Here is a 22,730-nt window from a genome sequence, read left to right as displayed (position 1 = left end):
AGTGAAGTTCTGCCCCTTACCTTCCCACCACCTCCCCCAGAGCTCAGAAGAATTTTGTCTCAAGCACTTGTTCTTTAGGCTCATTCATTTCTCCCTAAAAAATCACTTACTCCTATACCTCCCATTTCCCCTTCCCTGATGAAGAAGGGCATATAAGGGTTATTGGGTAATCATTCTCCTGCAATTCCCCTGTGTTATTCACATTAAATAATTTATTTTATTATTATTTTTTTTTTTTGAGAGGCAAGATGTTCTTCTGTTGCCTGGGCTGGAGTGCAGTGGCACAATCATAGCTCACTGCAGCCTCAAACTCCTGGGTTCAAGTGATCCTCCTGTCTCTGATTACCAAGTAGCTGGGACTGCAGATACATATCACCATGCCTGGCTAATTTTTTAAAAAAATTTTTGTAGAGACGGGATCTTGTTTTGTTACCCAGGGTAGTCTCAAACTTCTGGCTTCAAGTGATCCTCCCACCATGGCCTCCCAAAATGTGGAATTACAGGCATGAGCCACCATGCCCGGCCTCATTAAATACAATTTCCTATGCCTTTTTCTTTTACTAATCTGTCTATTATAGTTCGTTTTCAGCAAACCTTCAGAGGACAGAGGAAAAGGTTCCCTTCGGCCCTTACAATTGCACAGTGGCTCTCAAAACTGAGCATACATTCACCTGGAAGGGTTGCTCAAACATAGATTGCTGGGCCCCACCCCCAGAGCTTTTGATCAGGAGGTCTGGGACCAGGCCTGGGATTTGGCACTTCTAACAATTCCAGGTGATGTGGGGCTGCTAGTCCAGGGACCACACCTTGGGAAGCACTGGACTCAGTGTTCTAAGATTTCCTAAGCACCAGTAGTTGGAATCCAGCTCTGCCACCCACTACCTGCCCACAGGGGAGTTAGGCTGCCTCTCCATGATGCAACTTCTGAGTCTTCAAGGACAGTACCTGCCTCATGAGATTATTATTATTATAAGGATTATATGAGTTAATTAAATTAGTAAAGCACAGAGGAAGTATTAATTATGATGAATATGCATATAATTGTTTAATCAAGATTTCTTAACAATTGTTCAAAAACATTTTTCAAGTCATTATTCTTCAACGTATTTGCTTTCAAAGGCTGTGGGCTTACCCTTCATAGTGATGTATTTATCTAGTCCACAGTCTTCAACTAAACTGTGCTGCAATGAGCATTCTCATGGATAAATCACAGTGCACCTGTCCACTTATTTCCTTAGGATATAATGTGCTAAATGTGAAATTGCTGAGGAAAATTACGTGAGCATATTTAAAACTTTTGATATGTTTTGCTAAATGGCCTTCCAGAAAAATTATACTGATTTATAATGCTACCAGCAGCATATGAGGTCATCTTTTCCTTATATTCCTATTAATATCCCATGTTATTGGTTTTTTAAAATTATGCCAGTATTTTGTTTGTTAATTTGAATTTCTGTGATGACTACTGAAGTTGGATGTCCCAGTTCCAATATCTCAGGACTTTAAATATTTTTTAAAATCCCTCAAACTTGTGTTTACAGAATGTTAACCAGCCCTTTTCTCCTCTAATGAATGAACTCTGTGTCTTGGTATCTCTCTTGTGGGAGCAGAGGCATCATCTCGCAGGTAACAGCTGCTTGATTTAAATCCCACCTGTGCTGCTGGTAACATACCTCCCATTTAATAGATGGGTGTGGACTACAGGAGGATGAAACATTAAGAGAGCAAACAGAAGGAGAGAAGTTATTTGTTCCACAAAAATTCTCTCAACATCTCCCACAGGTCAGGCCCTCTGCTAAACTTAGAGGATACAAAGACAAGGAAGTCTCAAAGTGCAGGGTGGTGGGGTGGGGGAATACACACAAAATAATGTGAAATATAACAGTGCAAATGAGAACAATGGGGTAGGAATCTCATGAAAGAAATGATGGTATTTTGAAGTCATAGAGGACCTGGGTTCAAATCCTGTTTCTTTCAACTCCTAGCTTTGGGCAGTAATATGCAAAGACTATCTATTTTTAGGCTTAAACTAGTTAAAATAACAGGTAAAAAATACCTGGAAACAGGAAGCCTTACCTGTTTACAGGAATCTCACAATTGCAGCCCAAGGGCCAAATATAGCATACAGAAGGTCTTGTTTGGTGCATCGAGTATTTTTAAAAAAACAAATTTAGTAGAGGAATTAGGATGGCTTAGATCAATAGTTCTCCATCCTGGTTGCCCAACTGAAACACCTGGAAATATATTGGTTCCTTTAGAAGATATCTGGGCTCATTCACTGACTTCTCCTTCTGGTCAAGGTAGAGTAACAGAGAATGGGTTTATCCTCTTAGCTGAAACAAAAAAATCTGGGGAAAATATGTGAATCAACAGTTTTCAAGACATTGGACATCAGGCAACACAGAACCGTGATCCCTGAGAGAGAGAAAACCAAAGAGAGCCTAGCAATTGCCTCTGCTTGCTATCTGGAAAGAGTTTTCAGGCCACGGCACAGGACAGGGAGTCCAGGTAGAGCCCAGGGGTCTTCCTGAGTTGAAGAGATGGAGCTGGGTGGCTGCTATGGTTAGAATGTTTTTGTCCCCTGTAAAAATTTATGTTGAGGCTGGATGCAGTGGCTCGCGCCCTTAATCCCAACACTTTGGGAGGCCAAGGCAGGAGGATTGCTTGAGGCAGGCATTCAAAATAAGCCTGTACAATGTAGTGAGACCCCATCTCTACAAAATAAATTTTTTTTAATTAGCCAGGCATGATGATGCACACCTGTAGTCCCAGCTACTCAGGAGGCGGAGGTGGGAGGAACACTTGAGTCTAGGAGATTAAGGCTGCAATGAGCCATGATTATACCGCTGCACTCCAGCCTGGTTAACAGAGCAAAACCTTATCTCCAAAAAAAAAAAAAATTTAAATTTATGTTGAAACTTAACCCCTGATGCAATAGTGTTGGGAGATGGGGCCTTTTGGAAGGTGTTTAGTCATGAGGACTCTGCCCTCATGAATGGATTAATGTTGTTATAAAAGGGCTTCATGAAGGGAGTCTATCCTTTTGCCCTTCTGCTTCTGCCATATAAGGACACAGCATTTCTCCCCTCTGGAGGACACAGCATTGAAGGCGTCATCTTGGAAGCAGAGAACAGCTCTCACTAGACACCAACACTGGCTTCTTGATCTTGAACTTCACAGCCTCTAGAACCATGAGAAATAAATTTCTGTTCTTTATAAATTACCCAGCGTTGGGTATTTTTGTTGTAGCAATGCAAACACATTAATCCAGAGGCCAAGGCATCTGGAGTTCACAGGGCAGAGTATCACTGAGAAGAGAGCTTGTGGGGAGGAGCAGGTAAAAGAGCACAGGTGAGCTCTGGCGATCAGCAGAGAGCCCCTCCTGTCTTCTGAGTACTAATGAACACGTGCATGTGTGAAACCTACCTGAGGCCAGCAAAGAACCACCTGATTAGATTAGAGGGAACAACCCCAGTTGCCCACACAGGGCTGGGAATAGTCTCTGTTCTTAGGAGCCAGAGTGAAAAACCTCACAGGGCTTTAGGCAGATAAGTCACAAGGTTTTTGCCTTAGTGGCTGGACAAAATTTGCTCTAAACATTGATATGGTCCCATCTAAAAATGTTTAAAAGCAAAGATTAAACTAATTCCAAGGAACTTGACTGTGTCCCAGAAAAAAAAATCAAACATATTTATAGAAACATGCACAAAAAAACCTAGTACATGATGATGTAAATTCAGTGTCTGGTATCCATTAAAAAAAATTGCCAGGCATGCAAAGAAGCAAGGAAATTCAATCCATTAATGAGGAGAAAATTCAATCATTGGAAACTGACCCAGAAATGACACAAATGATAGAAATGATAAATAAAGACATTAAAACCATGATTATAGCTGTATTTCATAGGTTCAGGAAACGAGAGGAAGGACTGAGTATACTAAATTGTGACATGGAAGACAGCAAAAAGACTCGAATAAAAAAGATTAGTGAACTTAAATATACAGCAAGAGAAACTATCCAAAATGAACCATAGAGAAGAAAAAGACTGAAAAAAAAATGAACAGAGCATCAGCGAAATGTGGGACAACTTCTAGTGTAATATATATACACACAACACACACACACTCATACATAGATATGTATATAAGCAGATAGATATACTTATAAGCAGATAAATATATACATATGTGTATATATATGTGTGTATAGAGAGATCAAATATATATATATGAGAGAGCTTGAAGGAGAAATAATGGTTGAAAACTTGCCAAATTTGATGTGAACAAAACTCACAGACCCAAGGAACCCAATGAACCCTAAGCACATTAATTTATCACAGTCTCTACCTTCTACTTCCGACTGATATTATACCACTTTGCCTTACAAGATTATACTTGAGACTCTCACAACATTTAAAAAATGACACCAAGGGCCATTACAATCAAATTACTCAAAACTAGACATAAACAAAAAATCTTAAAAGCAGCCAGAAAATAAACAACCCAGGTTATATATACACATGAACAAATATAAGGCCGGCATCAGATTTCTCAAAAGAAACAATGCAAGTAAGAAGACAGTAGAGTAACATCTTTAAAACGCTCAGAGAAAAATAAAGTCAACCTAGAATTCTACATCCAGCAAACATGTCTTTTTAAAAATGAAAGCCTGGGCAACATGGCAAAACCCCATCTCTACAAAACACACACACACACACACACAAATTAGCCGAGCATGGTGACACATGCCTGTAGTCCCAACTACTCAGGAGGCTGAGATGGGAGAATCACCTGAGCCTGGGGAGATCGAGGCTGTAGTGAGCCAAGATCACACCACTGCATTCCAGCCTGAGTGACAGAATGAGAACCTGTCTCAAAAAAAAAAAAATCAAACTAAAGATGTTTTCAGATATCCAAAGGCAGGAAAAATTCATCACCAGCATACCTGTATACAAAAAAAGTGTTGGTAAGTCCTTTAGGCAAAAAAAAAAGAAAAAGATAACAGATGGGAGTCTGAATCTACACAAAGGAATGAAGAGCACTGGAAATGACAAATATGGGCAAATAAAACCCCTCTTTTCTCTTACTTTAAAAATCACTTTAGAAACAAATTTGACTATTTAAAGCAAAAATAACAACAGTGTACTGTGGAGCTTATAATATATGAAGCAATACTATGTATAACAACAATAACACAAAGGCCAACAGGGGAGAAACGGGAGTATAATGTTGTAAGGTTCCAATTCTATATGTGAAGTGGTATAATATCATCTGAAAGCAGACTGTGATGTTAGAGATGTGTATTATAAACTCCAAAACAACCGCTAAAATAAATTGACAAAGAATTATAGCTAATACACCAACAAAAGAGATAAAATGGAATCATAAAAAATATTAATCTAAAAAAGAAGCAGAACAAAAAAGAAACAAATAACAAATGGGAGAAACAGAAAATAAATAGCAACATGGTGGATTTAAACCCAACCATATCAATTATCACATTAAATGTAAATGGTCTAAACACCCAAATTAAAGAGGCAGAAATTATCAGATTGGAACTTGCCAAGGTCATCTCCTAGACAGAGGTGGGGGTGGGCAGCCCTGGCAGCTGTGCTCTAGCATCTCATTTTGTTGCCTCTTAGACATGTGGTCCCTTCTCTGTGGGCCAAAATGGAAGTCAGGACGCTCTGTGCCAGGAGTAGAGAGTGGAGACTTCCCAGCGTGTGCTATGGTAATGTCAATGCAGAGCAGCACTGAGTTAACCTCAGAAAGCAGCTGCTAGCACCTGTGAATGAGTCTTCATTCACCACCACCTTCTCCCCGAGATCACTGGCTCTGATTCCAGAGTTCACCTGACTACCATAATCCTAGCAGCTGGGTAACCTCTGGGCAGCCCATCCCACCCTCAGGACAGTGATCTGCCAGCCAGCATTAGAGACAGGATCTCCCTGTGAAGACAAACGCTTGGAAACCAGCCCTAAATGCCAAGCAACCAGATTGTTTTCCCCACTTGATGTCATGTGAGACTTTGTCCAATGTTTGCAGAGCTTCTCCTGTGGCAGGATAAGTGGCCAGGCTGGACACACAATCTCAGAGGACCCAGGAAGCATTATTGGTCTAATTTAAACCCAGACATCCATAGAGATATTTTGTTCATTCATTCATTTGTCCATAGAACGCTTGTTGAGTGAGTACCTTCTGTGTGTCAGGCACTGTTTTAGACACTGAGAAAGCAGTGAAGACTGTGAAAAGGCTTGTGTCTCCCAGGGGCTTGCAGTCTAGTGAAGGGAGAAAGACAGATATGCAATGAAGTATGATGACTGGTAAAATAGCAATCTTGACAAGGTCTGATGGATGCACCCAACCAGGTTTTGAAGGATGAGCAAGAGTCTTCGCGGGGGACAAGGCAGGGAAGGCCACCACAGGCAAAGGTCCAACAGTTACAAGATGGCAAAGGTGAGTAGAAGTGGGATGTGTTGGGAATATCTGGGGCTCTGGTCTGCATGGATAGTACACGTGAGGAGGTAAGAGCCAGGCAAGCCTGGAGAAATAGCATGTGCCAGATGATAAAGAATCTGAATGCCTGGCCAGGGAGTTTGGACTTGACCCCCTGGCCTGGAACAAAGTGTCTTTAAAGGATTTTATGCAGGTGGGTGGCATGAGGATATTGGAGCTTCAGGGAGGCTACTCTGGAGGCAGAGGAATGGGCATGTGGGGTCAGGGGGAAGCCGCTAGAGGCAGAGAGGTGAGAGACAGGGCTGGTAGGGAGAGGCTGGCATAATGGGGGTCAGAGTTAGGTAAATATCTGTCTAGCTGACAAGGAGGAGGTGATGAAAAGGTGAAAGGGGCAGGGCCTGGAGACCTAACAGACACGGGGGAGGCGTGGAAGCTGGGGAGGGCTGTGCTGGAGCTGATCTAGAAGATGTTTCTGTGGGGGTATCACAGCCCAGGGTATCACCACAGACAAAGGGGAGGGCTGTGGGGGGGCAGTGTTCTCTTCACTGCAGGCTCTGACAGTGATGAGGAGAGGTGAGCCCTGTTACCAACAACACTATGGGTAGCCTGGATTTCTTGCAATCATATGGGACTGCCCTCTCAAGCTGATGAAGGAGGTCAGAGGGGGACTGGGGTAGACAGAGCACCAAATGTGGCCATCCTCACAATACACAAAGCTAAGAATCTCAGGAAGCAATGCCTGGGAGAGTAGTGGGTGTGGTCTCTCCACTGCCTCCCTGCCCTTCCTAAGATCCAGCCACACTTGCCCGTCCCCAATCACGCTGTGCCCACTCTGCCTCCAAGCATGTATATATGCGATTCCCTCTGCCTGAAACTCCTACTGCCTCCATCCTGCTCAATGTGGCTAACTTTTCCTTTAGGACTCAGCCTGGATTTCCCAGCCCTCAGGTGACTTAGGGTTCCTCTGTGCCACCCTCCCCTAGCTTCTTGTCACATTTCTAATCACAGTGATATGGTGCCCTTTCTTCTTGTCACTCACCACTACTAGATGATAAGTGCCTTGGAGGTTGAAATGGGTTGTATTATTTCTTAATTTTCAGGGTCAGCATGAGGCCTGAAAGAATGGACAGGCAATGTAGGGGTGGATAGAGGGAAGAAGGGAGAGATTGATGGAGGAGTGACTGGAGGAACCATAGATGGAGAGAAAGGAAGGGAGGGAGAAAAGAAGGAGGGAGGGAGAAATGGAAGGAAAGAAAGAAGACGGAGATATGGGTGGACAGGGGAATGGATGGATTTATGAGGGATTGATGGATGTATAGGAGGAAGGAAGGATGGATGGTTGGAGAGATTTACAGACACATGAGAGTAGGAATTAGTGAAGGAATGAGTAAATGATTGATGGAGTAGGAGAATGAGCAAATAATGAGCAGGTGAATAAATAAATAAATGATCAAAAGAATGAATGAGCAAGTGAATCAATGTTTGAGTGGATGGATGAATAAGTAAATAAGAAAATAAGTGACTGAGAGAATGGATGAATAAATAAGTCAGTAAACTCTTTGCATAAAATAAAATAAAAAATAAATGGATTGGTGAATGAGCTGATAAACAAAAGTAGTTAGTAAAGAAATATCACTGGTCATCTGAGCCTCCCCACCCAGCAATATTTGTAGCCCTAATTTCTTCAGCCAGTTGTGGACGTGGCTGTATCCCCAGTGCTTATAACTGTATCTGGTGCATAGTAGGTATTCAATAAACATTTGATGAATAAATCAATGGATGAATGAGTGTCAGTAGACCCACTGACCCAGTGCTGTGGCAAACACTGAGGTTTATATTAGGAGCCTGGTTTCTAATCCTAGCCCTTTGCTTTTCAATGATGTTACTTTGAGCTCAGGCCCTTTCTTCTCTGAGCCTGTTTCTCTGTCTGTAAAATGGAAAAATTGCCTTTATTTGTCAAGGCTAAGGTAAAGATGTAATTGTTACCAGAAAGGGGTCCTGATCTAGACCTCAAGAGGGGGTTCTTGGACCTCACACAGGAAAGAATTCAGGGGAAGTTCATAAAGTGGAAATGAGTTTATTAGGAAAGTAAAGCACACACAGAGCAGTGGCGTGGGTTGCTCAACTGAGTATACTTAACAGTTATTTCTTGATTACGTGCTAAACAAGGGGTGGATTATTCATGAGTGATCCAGGAAAGGGGTGGGCAATTTCCAGAACTGAGGGTTCCTCCCTGCTTTAGACCATATAGGGTAACTTCCCGACGTTACCATAACATTTGTAAATTGTCACGGGTGCTGGTGGGAGTGTCTTTTAGCATGCTAATGCATTATACTTAGTGTATAATGAGCAGTGAGGATGACCAGAGGTCACTTTCATCACCATCTTGGTTTCAGTGGGTTTTGGCTCGTTTTTGTTTTGTTTTGTTTTGTTTTTTTAACCACATCCTGTTTTATCAGCAGGGTCTTTGTGACCTGTATCTTGTGATATTAGTCCTGCCAACCTCCTATCTCATCCTGTGACTAAGATTGTCTGACCTCCTGGGAATGCAGCCCAGTAGGTCTCAGCCTTATTTTACCCAGCCCCTATTCAAGATGGAGTCACTCCTGTTTCAATGTCTCTGACACAATAATAAGAGCCGCATGGCAAAAATAAGGGCTCAACAAGTGTTCATTCACTCCAGTCCCCCCATTCTTTTTGTACTACCTGAAATCCCTCCTGAGTTTTTTAAAATTATAAAGCCCATACTATGTCTCTTCTCTCACAGAAGCACACTTTCTCATTTGCACATCTGAGCAGCTGAATTTCACCCATAGCACTTCCCGGGGTTTGGTCAAAGGAGACAAAGACTCTCTCCTTTGACACAAACTAGTCTGTCTCCTCTGAGTCCTCCACTTGACTAGGCGGCCTCTCTGTCCTTGTAGACTCCAGCTGGAGCAAGAATCCTGCTAAATCAGTTTAGCAAAAATCCCCACTCTTGGTATCCGACCACTGTGGATATCTGATCAGCTTGGCCTGCCTTCAGCAATAATCCTATCACGTTAGTTTAGCCAGAAAATCCCTGAGGTTTCCTCTTAGTAATTTTCCATCCATGGACCCCTGCCCTGCTCCTTGGTTATAAATTCTCACTTGTCCCTGTTGGAGTCAGAACTGAGTGCCATCTCTCTCCCCACTATGAGACCCTATTGTAGCGATCCCTGTATCTATCGCCAGGGGACCTTGAATCGGCCTCACCACCTTCAGCGAGTGCCACGAATAACGTTTTCTTTAAGAGTTCTAGGCTCATGAAAAGCTCTTCCTCTCAGACGTTCCAACCTTAGTTGAGAGCTCTCAACATTTATAGTTTACTATTTTTGCTTTTATCATCATCATCATCATTGAAAATTTCCCCCAGAGCTTCAGGCAGAGCTAGGTAGACAAAATACTTCGGGCCTGTTTTTATCTTCGTTTTTAATTTTAAACGGAGAAAACATGGGATGGGTGGAGGAAGCAAAAGTGCTTTCTACTCGAGTGAGGTTTAAATTTCTGAACGCCACTATCCAAGCTCACTCTCCACTGGTTCCGATGAGAGCTGGGGCAAACCGTGTTTCCCTTTCTTTGCAGTGTGGAAATTGCCTAATCATTTGCAGGCTAAGAGGAAAGACCGCACTGCCGAACAACATATTTTAATAGGAAGCACCAAGACTTCTCATCTTAATGCTAACGACCGCCCGTTTATATTAGATGATCCCCTGAGCGCCTTTCTTTTTGTCTCCTTGAGTTTGAACCGTTAAGACCACCTGGACGGTGGGGAAATCGTCCCTCAACGTGCATTGCTCATCTCGCCACGAGGGGGCGCTCCCAGATCAGAGACATGCCGCTGCCGCCCACCCGCCTCGCGGCCGCCACCTCTTGTGCATGCATCATCTTCGCGCACCTGCCCAGAAGGCGAGGCCAGGGGTCTCCTGCCCCATTAAGACTCCCTGAAGTCCAGGTGCAGCCCTGAAGGCTAGAGCAAGGTCACTACCGAGGAACAAGATGTTCTGTGAGACGTCCCAGGATCTCTGTGAAAACTCTGGACCTCTGGGAAGTCAGTGGGGACTGCACTGAGGGCCTACTATGTGCCAGGGCTTTATGTAACCCAAGTTATTCACTCCACAAACACTGAGGGCCTGCAGAGGTGGCTGTCCAAGAAGGGAAGGAAGCTGAGGGTGAAGGAGGGAGCCTGACCCTCAGACCAGTTTCCCGGGCAGCCAGCAGAGCATTCTGCAGCATGTTGCCAAGCAAGAAAGTGGTCTCAGCTGTGCACTAGCTTCAGCCTGCTCCTAGGGGAGCTCTGGAATGGGAGCTGCACTACCACGAGGTGAGTGACTGGTCTTTTGCGCCCCCAGATCTGGAGTGGGGAGGGGTATGACAGCCAGAATCAGGGGCCTAGATGTGGCTCCCATAGCATACCCCCAAATGTCAGCAATGATTGTTTTCAGATTGTGGTTATGTTGAGGATCCGTCCCTTAGGCAGAGAGCATGGAGGTAGCTCTCAGAGACACCCTCTCTTCCAGGGCTCCCCAGGGCTCCTCAGTGTCAGCCCCAACTCTTTCATGAGAGTGTGCTAGGACCTCCTTCTCCAAAAGAAAATCTCCAGTGAAGATCAATGTGTAACCTTGGGAGGTTGAGATGAGAGAGATGATGAGATGATATGGTGGGGATCCTTTAGGAGTTCCCAAGGCCTGCTGGTGCTCTCTGCATACTCACCTGTGCCCAAACTGCACCAAGCTCATTCTCGACACTTTTCCTCTTTCTCTCTCCCAATCCAGTCAGGTGCCTTGTCCTGCCGATTCCATACCCTTAATGTTCCCTACCCAGACTGGCAGTTACCGTGTGGTTAGCAGACAAGCAAGGACTTTGGGGGTTACCCCAAAACCCCAACTTAGCTCTTGAGTGAATTCGGGAATGTCAGTGTGGAAGGGATTTTTTGGATGCAGAAAAGGTTTCTTGCAAGTACTTGTTACTTAATATTCAATGTAATATAGTAGCTTAAAAAAAAACCCTAGTCATTCTTAAGCCTTTAAGTTCAATTTACAAAACTTATTATTCGATTTCTATGCAGTCAGTTTCAAGGGGCTTTTGATTAATGGTCAATCGACTCATACTCGGTTAAATGATTTGTACCATTTGCAAACTTGGTTAATTAAATTATCTTCAACATTTTACACAGGACTTACTAATTTAACATATTCAATTTCCTTTTTTAAACACTTTCATTGCCTGACCTGACAAGCAAAACTTTCCAAAGTACTTAAACCACTTTGGAAAATCTAATTTAAAAACTTATACAACAGTGAATCTCAAGATCTCTTATACATTCTGGAGTCATTTATAAATTTAGTATAAAAAGATTCGTGTGCTTCTCAACGGAAGAATCACAAGTCTAAACTCAATTACATATTTTAAATAGGAGTCACAAGGCTAATTTGTTCATACTCTAATATGCAAAAAAATCCTCTTCAATGTTATGAATACTTTAAATACCAACTACACAATAATATGGGTTTGACTTCTAAACCTTTGTGGGTTTAAAAGATATCTGCCCAGTGATGAAAAAGTTCTCTATTTTAAGGTAATTGGAGTGACGTCTTTCAGTAGATTGTACTACCTCAGGGGCAAAGGTTTCATATTGTGGCAGAAACTGCTGGATCCCCAATATCCGTGCTCTCCTGCCTCCTTAGAAATAGAACCTCAGACTCTAAATGGGCCAATTGGTCACCTAGAATAAAGATGGCGTTTCCCAGCCTCCTTGCATCTAAGTGTGGCCATGTGACTCAGATCTGGCCAGTGAGATAAGCAGAAATGTTATGTAGCAACTTCCAGAAAAGACACCTGGTGCGTATGTCCTTTCTCCCTCTTTTTTATTCGTTCCTCCATCTTGCCACCTGGACCATAGATGTTGATATGGTTTGGATATTTGCCCCTGTCCACATTTCATGTTGAGTTGTAATCCCCAGTGTTGGAGATGGGGCCTGGTGGGAGGTGTTTGGATCATAAGGGCGGATCCCTCGTGAGTGTCTTGGGCCATCCCCTTGGTGGTGAGCGAGCTCTCGCTCTGAGTTCACAGGAGATTTGGTTGTTGAAAAGTGTGTGTGGCACCTCCCTCGACCCCCGTCTCTCTCTCTCTTGCTCCTGCTTTCACTGTGCGATGTGCCTGCTCCTCCTTCACGTTCCACCATGATTGTAAGCTTCCCGAGGCCTCCCTAGAAGCTGAGCAGATGCCAGCACTATGCTTCCTGTACGGCCTGCAGAACCATAAGCCAATTAAACTGCTTTCTTTATAAATTACCCAGTATCAGGTATTTCTTTGTAGCAATGCAAGAACAGCCTAACGCAGGTGTAGTGGTTGGATTCCAGTCACTGTCTTGGACCTAGAGGTCCAGGGTCCCCCTTTAGGGCTGGTGGTGTGATGGGCTATAGAAGAATCTTGGGATTCTGACAACTTCATGAACAGAACATCCACTTCAACCTGTGAGAGATTGTTTGGGAAGATCCCTCCCATCCCAGTGCTTCTTAGCAATGTGACTTTGCCCTCTTCCCATCAAGAGATGAAGTCTGTTTCCCTCCCTTGAATTGGATGTGTCCCTGAATCAACCCAGCACTGTGCTCCCACCTCCATGTGGCAAAATTGGCATTGGGTGACTTTTGGGGCCTGACACTCCCATGTGAGAAAGCCAGCCTAGCCTCCCAGAAGATGAGGGTCTCCAGCCAGGAGCACCAGCTGCCGGCACTGGAGTGAGCCCACGTAGGACCCTTCTGCCCAGGCCACCTTCCAGTTGCCTGCAGTTTCAGGAGGGAGCCCAGGAGAAACCCACAGGGGAAGTTCACCAATGTGCAAAATATGAAGTGTAAATTGTTGTTTTCAGCCACTAAGTTTTAGGGTGGTTTGTTGATGCAGTGAAAGCTAAATAAAATCCAGCCCTGGGCTGCCCACCTCTGACTTTTTCATGAGAAAGAAACTTTGATCTTGTTTAGGGCATGATGGTTTTGGGTCTTGGGTGAACAGAATCCTGATGCACACATGCACCTCTGGACCAGAGATTTTTGCTTTGATGTGATACCTCAGTGGCCAGGGTGATTCTCTCTTGCTGCTGATGGATGTGCTGAGCCCTTTTTTTTTAATCGGTTGCTATGACAACAAAGGACTCCATTTCCTCTAAAGAGGTGGGTATCTTGTGGGCAATTAGATTCTGGCCATACCATTACCTAATTCTTCTGTCTGATCTGAGACCAGAGTTCCCTCCACCTCCCCCCACCATCCGCCGACACTCCCCGCCTTGCCCTCCTCCTGCCTAGGAGGTCAAAGCTGGCTTCCTTTGCTAATCTCCTTATTGCTTAATTGAATTCTGAAGCTGTTTCTTGCCCTTGCTGTCTGCTCAGGCTGCAACTCAGATAGATACTTAGAGGCTTCCTTTTGGATTCTGCATCTCTCCCTTTCTGGGCTCTGAGCTGTAACATCCCTTAAGTCAAGTTAGATACAGAATGAGAGCCTTCTTCTGCTCCAAGCCTCTGTTTTCTTATCTGCAAGATGGAGAGAGTTTACCAACCTAACAGGGTTGTTGGGAGGTCTCTGAGACTCTGTCTACAAACACCTTGCAGTTCTCAGCCCCCTCACTCCTGCCAAGGCCCCCAATGGCTTCCTGGAACATTGGCAACAAAATCTTAGATGCTCACTGTGGCCTTAGGGCCTGCTCTGCTCTCACCTCCTACAGTCCTCACCAGCCTCACTGACCTTCTGAGGGTCCTTGGGCCAGCAGTGCTCCCACCTCTGGGCCCTTGCTCTTGCTCTTCTCTCTGCCTGGGATGCCCTCCCCTCAGCTCTTTCATGGCTGCTCCTTCCCCATTCTTCAGGTCTTGTTTTATTTTATTTTATTTATTTATTTATTTTGAGACAGAGTCTCGCTCTGCCACCCAGGCTGGAGTGCAGCAGCGCAATCTCGGCTCGCTGCAACCTCTGCCTCCCGGGTTCAAACAGTTCTGCCTCAGCCTCCCAAGTAGCTGGGAGCCTGCTACCACCATGCCCAGCTAATTTTTTGTACTTTTAGTAGAGATGGGGTTTCACCGTGTTAGCCAGGATGGTCTTGATCTCCTGACCTCGTGATCCGCCCACATCGGCCTCCCAAAGTGTTGAGATTACAGGCATGAGCCACGGCACCCAGCTAGGTCTTATTTTAAATGTCATCTCCCCAGAGTTTTCCCTGACTATATCATCAGAAGAGCAGCCAATCCCATCAAAAGTAATAAAAGCAACACAATGAAATTATAACTTTAATAAATAGTTCTTAGCTGAAAACTTATGTCCACACAAAAACCCGCACATGAATGTTTATAGCAGCATTCTTCATAATTGCCCAAACTTGGAAGCAACCAAGATGTCCTTCAGTAGGTGAATGGATGAACTGTGCAATGTCCCTCAACAGAATATTATTCAGCGCTAAAAAGAAATGAGCTATCAAGCCACAAAAAGACATGGAGGAACTTAAATGCATATTGCTAAGTGAAAGAAGTCAATCTGAAAATGCTACACACTGCGTGACTCCAGCTATAAGACATCATGGAAAAGGCAAAACTACGACAGTACAAAGATCAGTGGTTTCCAAGGATTTGAGAAGGAGCGATGAATAGGCAAAACATAGAGAATTTTTAGGACAGTGGGACTTTTATTTATATATTATATTACATATTATATATAAAAGCATATTTATATATTATATATTAGTGGGACTAGTATTTTAATATTATTCTCTGTGTTACTGTAATGGTAGATACATGTCATTATGGGTTTTTCTCAAAACCCATAGAATATACGGTACAAAGAGTGAACTCCAATAACAGTGCATCAATATTGGCTCATCAATTGTAACAAATGTTTCACAGTAATGCAAGATGTTAATAACAAGGAAAACTGCAGGTGTTGGGGGGAGGTGAAGAGATGTATGGGGATTCGCTGAGCTTTCATTCGAGTTTTCTGTAAACACAAAACTAAAAAATGGGCCGGGTGCAGTGGCTCACGCCTGTGAGCACTTTGGGAAACTGAGGTGGGTTGATCACCTGAAGTCAGGAGTTCGAGACCAGCCTGGCCAACATGGTGAAACCCCGTCTCTACTAAAAATACAAAATTAGCCAGTCAGCTTGCGCCTATAATCCCAACTACTTGGGAGGCTGAGGTAGAAGAATCTCTTGAACCTGGGAGGAGGAGGTTGCAGTGAGCCAAGATCACACCACTGCACTCTAGACTGAATGACAGAGTGAGATTCATTCTCGGAAAAAAAAAATGGAGTCTTTTATTTTATTTTATTTTATTATTTTATTTTATTTTATTTTTTGAGACAGAGTCTCACTCTTGTCACCCAGGCTGGAGTGCAGTGGCACGATCTCAACTCACTCCAACCTCCGCCTCTTGGATTCAAGCAATTCTCCTGCCTCAGCCTCCCGAGTAGCTGGGATTACAGGCGCCCACCACCACACCTGGATAAATTTTTGTACTTTTAGTAGGGATGGGGTTTCACCATGTTGGCCAGGCTGGTTTCGAACTCCTGACCTCAAGTGATCTGCCCACCTCAGCCTCCCAAAGTGCTGGGATTACAGGTGTGAGCCACCGTGCCTGGCCTATTAATTTTTTTAAAAAAAATTAAAGCTCTTACAGCCCTTAACGTATATACACTTACAGTGGGGTTTTCTTTGCTTATTCCTGTCTCATCTCCTAGAGAGTGACTCGATGCATCAATTGATAGCCCAGGGCTTGGTGCCTGGGCAGCTTTTGTTATGTGGTAAGGGGGTATAACTGTGCCACTCTTATGCTTAAAATGCAGGAGTAAATTCCGAGCTCATTACCGTGCTGCATAAAGGCTGTCCTGATCTGAGGCTACCTTAGCTGTTAACACATACAACTCCCTCGGGTGATGTTGGGTCCAGACCTGCCACCTGGGACCCCAGAGGGAGGAAGTTTTCAATGCTCTTTAAAGCCTTCCAATTCTACTAAAGAGAAAGGCTCCATTTGAGACTAGTAAGTCTTTAACACCCCTCTAATGCTTGCAAAGCTTCCTTTTGTCCTGTCCCTACCAGACTTCGGCTTAGAGCTGGTTCCTCATGGTATTGTTCCTTGAATTGTTGCTTGAATTCATTGTTATGCCACTTCTATTAATGGAATATAATACTGGTTTTCCATTCATGGTAATAACATTAAGCTTCCTTCTTAAATCAGCTCATTCATGGTTTTAAAAAAGTAAGTCGAATTAAAGAAAAATGTTAAAAGATAGTGTCGGCTGTGACAGATTGCACGTGGATGTCTGAAGTTTAAGAAACACGACAAGAATTCTAAGAGTCTTTGGAGCAATGACGTGATGATTTGGTTTTCAAGCTGAAATATATTTATCACAGGGTTATTTATGATGCAATAATAATAATAATAACAATGAAAGCAACTCAAATGTTTATTGCATAGGAAGGGTGACCATATAATTTTTCATCCAGAACTCTTCCAAAAGTGAATGAGGTGCTATTAATAATGACACCAGAGGAAAGGCACAACCTTGGAACATTCTAGGCATACCATCATGTGCGTTAGGAAACGCTGAAGTAAACTGTGGTATATCCAGTTTGTAAACTATTATGATTATGCAGATTTATAATTGACACTTATAATGAATGCATAAAAATGCTTAAGACATTATAATGTTAAACAAGAAAGGCATATCATCCAGTGTTGGGAGACACACCGAGGAACCACTCTGGGAGAATATATGTTAAAATATTAATCGTAGCTAACTCTGAGAGGTGAGATCAAGGGTGACATTTGTTTTCTTTGTTGGAGACGTATGTATAAATATGTATACCTCAGCTTGTTCTAGAAAACCCTTATTCGACACACCTGACCATGCCACTTCTCTTGAACTTCTGCACATCCTTCTTTTGTTCCTGAGACAAAGTCCACACATCATGACGACGGCCTAGGGGTCTTGTGTGATCAAGCTCCCTGCTGTGTCTCTGCCCAGCCACCAAAGCCCTCCCTGCGCTCACCCCCACTCACACCAGCTCTGTCCTGCCCCTCCGCAGGTCTCAGTCACCTCCTCAGGAATCCTCAGCCCTTGCCAGGCCAGGTCTCTGCCCCTGACACCTGCATCAACCTTTGCTGTTCAGTCTTCCCAAAGTAACTCTTTTTATTTCCATAGTTATTTGCTATGCGAGGTCTTTCCTGCTGAACTGCAAACTCCTTGAACACAGAGGTCATGCGCTCATCTCCAATTTATCCCCATTAATGCGTTAATCCTCACTGTGCCTTGGCCAGGGCAGGGGCTCCGTAAATGATCTTATCTGAACCTCTGACTGTTGATCAATTTCATGGGAACCTTCTTGATGCATTTCTGGGTTTTACCAATGTTCCTAAATGGACAAGAGATACTGTTGCAATCTGTAAAATCAGTGAGGACCTTGAATAGCAACATTCCCCAGTGGATTAAAATACAATTCGATTTGCCAAACTTTGATTTATACACTTTCCAATGATCTGTCCTTTACGTAAAGCAAGCCCCAATTCAGAGATTTTTCTCCCCAAAAGCTCAGACTATGAGGCTACATTTTTCAAGGCTGAGACGGGAGTGGGGAGAGGAGGGCTCCAGCCTGGCTTCTGCAGACTAGTTTCTTAAATGCCATCCACCACTACCACTGGCAGTGTCTGAGAGTCCTGATGCCTGTGGCTGTGTATTAAGGAGAGAACACTGTGACTGGGGCTTTGATCTCAAGAAAGAAAAGCTCCCATGTCACTCCTGGTACCTCCGTCTCTCATGTTCACTTTGGAGAGTGCCATTCGCTGACAGGGACGCAGAATATTCCCTCGTGCTCCCTGCAGCCTGCTCTTTATACAACGGCCAGCACAGTCCCTTTAAATCTGGGTCAGATGCCCCTCCTGTGCTGAAAATCCTCCAGTGGCTCCCATCTTGCCATGGGTCAAAAGTCAACATCCATGGCCCATAAGTGAGGCATCAATACTATACATTATCCAAACCAGGATACTTTGAGAGTAAAAGCAGCTCCACAGTCACACAGGGTGACAGTGTAAACCAGGATGGTGCAAGGTGCAGGATGCCTTCCACCATCTGGTCTCTTCCACTTCTGCACCCTGATTCCCACCCTCTGCTCTTACCTGTTGCCTTAGCTCCTTACTCTTCTGTACACAAACAGCCACAAATCCTTCTCGAGGCCTTTGCATTTGCTGTTCCCTCTTCCTGGGAGGCTATTTCCCTCACTCCCTTGCCCAGACACCCACAGGCTTACCTGCTGCACATCTCTGGTTGAATGTCACCTGCCAGAGAGTCTTTGTGCCCTCTCTGAGTGACAGCCTCCCTGCCCCTGTCACTTGCATCCCTCACCCTGTATTTTCCTTCACAGCACTAGCAAGCGCCTGCAACCTGGAGACCATTGTTCATTTGTAGGTGACTGGTCTCCCTTGTTAGAAAGTGAGCCCCAGGAAGTACCAACTTTGCTTAATCACTGCTGAATCTCCTGCCGCTAGCCCAGCGCAGGGCACACAACAGCGGCTTAGTAAATGTTCATCAAAGATTGGAGGAATATGGGAGGGGAGGGCGTTAACCCTGACTATGCAACAACTTTGGGTCAGACACTGTCCCTGTGTCTTATCGCATGGCCTCCCTCTATTCATCAGGGCAGAAACCATCACCCCCATTTTGGGATGAGTCAACTGAGGCCTTGTTGATTAGTTGACTGACAGGTACAGAGCAGGTGTTATGTGTCAGCTCCTGAAAGGACAGAAGACATTACCATCTTTCAGCATCATTTTCTCTACCAAAGAGAAAACTCTTTGGGGGAGGCCACAGCCCCCTCCAGTGACTGGTTAGCAGAGCTGGGACCATCCTCACACCCCCAGTGAGACTCTCACTCCAGTGCTCCTTCTTCAAGTCCAGACAGAGCATGGATCTTACCAATAACCAGAAAGCCCTTTCTGATTTCCCAAACCTGAGGACAGGCCTGTAGGAGCTCACCAGGTGTAACTGGGATTTAAGAGTGAGACAGATGCACATTTTCAGAAGGCACACTTCATGTCAAAGGTGATGAAGGATGAGGGGAGCCCTGGGAACAAAGAATAATGGGGCTTGGTGTAAGTTAGACAGAGACAAGACAAATCATGGGGGAATGCAACATAGATGCAGATTTACATATTAGAGGGCTGATTATAAATCTTTGTTATAAATCTGCATAGCTAATGGGAGGCGACATGGAGCCAGCACATGAATCAAGAATGCTGAGATGACATCTATTAGGGAACCATTGTTCCTAACACTGTCGTGGGGATTTTTGTTGTTTTCACTTTGGGGCCTTTAATTAACAGACAAGCCCCATGGCTGGGCTCATTTGTGTGAAGTGCTTGGAGCTGGGGGTGGGGGCGGGGTGATCCAAATCCGAGGGATCATAATGATTGTCGTGATCATTATGACAAGACTTTCCGCGCTAGCGATGGTGTACGGCGTTGTCGTGGAAACCGTGTGCTTATTAGTAACGTGCTCTTTTAAGGTTACCGGGATGTTGGAATCCCTTAACCAATGCCTGCTCTGTGATCACTGCACAGTGGCCTTTGTAGCATGGACAAAGAACCAGTAATCCACAAGGCCTTCAATGTTTTTATTCCAATTCTAACTCTGGCTTGTTCCACATCCCCCACAAACAGCCTATTAAAATGATCTCCTTGAGCCCTGTGGGTGCTGGAAATGTTCTATAGTGTGATCTGAGTGGTGACCACACAGGTGTATGCAAATGTGAGGCTCCATTGAGTGCCACACTTAAGCACACTTTTATAGCACATATGTTACAGCTCTATTAAAAAAATTAATTTCACCCTTTTCTTACCACCAGCATAATTTTGTCCCTTCAACAGGTGTGTGCCTCACTCAGGTGACATCAGAAATACCATAATCAAAGGCACACCCCTTTAAGAGGAAGCAACAACGTGAAAACAGCATGCAGGTATAACCCAAAGCTTCTACCAGTCATCTTAAAAGCACATAGAGTCTTAGAATGAACCCAAGACAGAGCAGAAGAGAGCCTGGTGATGCAGAGATCATGATATCCTTATTGAGTCCCATGATCAAACTCTACCTGAAGCTAAATATCCCTCGGTTTTTCATTTATGTGAACCAACAAATTACTTGGGCTTTTTTGTTGTTGTTTATTTGTTTAACCCATTTGAGATAGTTAGGAATCATAAACCTCTTATGCATCAGGTGCACTTCACATTACTGAATATATTACTGAACCTGGTGAAATCACTATTTTTCTCTCCGTTTGACAGATGGGAAACTGAGGCACAGTAGCACTCAGGGACTTGTTCACAGAGTCACCCTGGGAAGCAGAATCTGAACCCTGTTCTCTGTGGCTCCTACCATGCTTTTTCCATCCTATGACCAAATGAAATCCGTCCAGAAAAGAAAGTCCAGAACAACAGTGTTCTGCAGTCCATAGCATAAGGGGAAAAGTACTAACAATGAAAAAAGAGTATTTCTCATAAAAAAGATTTAGAAAGAACTCACAAAATAGTGGTGAGAGGGTGATGTGTCTTATCCTAAACATGTTATTGTTTGTCTTACTCAGTACTTTAAAAAAATTACCTGCCTAGAGGTTGAAAAACAGAGATGTCATATGCATATTGAGCAATCTCTGCAGTCTCTTGGAAATCAGAGAAGGTTTTGCCATTCTAGGGCCACATTTCCCACAGCATATACTCTCCAATTGGCCCCAATCCCCTCCAGCTCCCCTTACTCACTGGCATCCACCTATGCTGTGTCAAAATTGATGCATTGATAATAAACTTTTATCTGCTTGAACACTTTTGTTGACTTGGATTCCATAATATATTCCTACTCTATACCCTAGGAGGTCTAGAATTCATTTGCTCTCCTACTGGGATCCATGCTCCATTTTCTTCTTAAGAACCACCCACTTCCTTCCCCACTATTTCCAGTGGGGTTGAATCCATCGCTGGCTCCAGTGATGTCCATGTGATTCAGTTCTAATCAAACAGAGCATCACATCCATCTGTCCACAATGACTGGCATAAGCTCAGGATGGGACACATGATCCAATTAAAGACAATGAGATGTCGTAAAACTGATTGAGATTGCAGTGAAAATAGCATGCGGGTATAACCCAGAGCTTCTGCCAGTCATCTTAAAAGCACATAGAGCCTTAGAATGAACACAATACAGAGGAGAAGAGAGCCTAGGGATGCAGAGATCATGATATCCTTATTGAGTCCCTTGATCAAACTCTACCTGAAGCTAAATATTCCTGGAATTTTTATTTATGTGAACCAACAAATTACTTGGATTTTGTTGTTGTAGTTTATTTGTTTAACTCATTTGAGAGAGTTAGGAGTCATTTGTTTTCAAGTGGTAGACAGTTCTTCCCTGGAGAATCTCCCAGGCTAGTGACAACAGGATCGGGACTCAGTGGGTAAAAATAACAGAAACCTGAACTTCAACCTGACATAAAGATGGAAGTTTCCAACACTGAATCATTGAGGAATAGGAATATGTTGTGGAATCCAAGCCAACAAAAGTATTCAAGCGGATTAAAGTTTCCTATCAATGTGTCAATTTTGGCACAGGGTAGGTGGATGGATAAGATGAAACCAAGCCTTGGGTTCCTTCCGTTTTGATGATCCTATGAATATCAAGAATGACACAGTCCTCAGAGAAGGATTTCCTAAATACACTAGGGAGGTTTCTCCCCTACCCTTGTTATCCTTTACCTCCACATCCCAACTATTTACCAACAATTACCATTATTTTTAATGATTGACTTATATTTTTGTCTATGTGTTTGTCTCTCCTACTAGACTGTTAGTTCCATAACAGCAGAGATCTTGTCCATTTCATTTTTCTGTACTTCCACCACCTAGCAAAAGGCCTGCCAAACACAGTAGACCTTTAATTAAGAGTTTGCTGAATGAATGAGAGAGTGAATGAGACCTTCCTCATCCTGCATTTTCTATGAAGTCATTCAGAAAGCCAGTGTCCAAATGGAACCCATGAGGTCTGTGGCCATTAAATCTCACATTCATCCTATTTAAAGACATCTCATCAACAACATTTAATGCAAAATGTCATTTTAGTAAAGGACATTATGCCACCCAATGGCTACAGCATCCTCCATCCCTAACTCACTCATCCTTGTCTGGGAACATGTCTCTATCTTCTGTCCTGGTCATCTAGCATAGAAAACAGCCCATGGGAATTATGT

General features: G+C 43.7%; 1 long non-coding RNA gene across 1 annotated transcript in view; it reads left to right on the top strand.

Annotated features, from left to right (window-relative positions):
- The window catches only part of LOC129021723 (uncharacterized), a 60,551-nt gene that overhangs the window by 8,672 nt on the left and 29,149 nt on the right, over positions 1-22,730 (top strand). Inside the window, exon 3 of the long non-coding RNA XR_008496133.1 lies at positions 10,059-10,797. This is a non-coding gene — a long non-coding RNA (uncharacterized LOC129021723). The remainder of the gene's footprint in view (positions 1-10,058; positions 10,798-22,730) is intronic.

Source organism: Pongo pygmaeus, chromosome 21 (assembly GCF_028885625.2).
Source record: "Pongo pygmaeus isolate AG05252 chromosome 21, NHGRI_mPonPyg2-v2.0_pri, whole genome shotgun sequence".
Classification (NCBI taxonomy): Eukaryota; Metazoa; Chordata; class Mammalia; order Primates; family Hominidae; genus Pongo; species Pongo pygmaeus.
The sequence above is the reverse complement of the archived record's forward strand: the minus strand, read 5'-3'. Positions and strand labels throughout refer to the sequence as shown.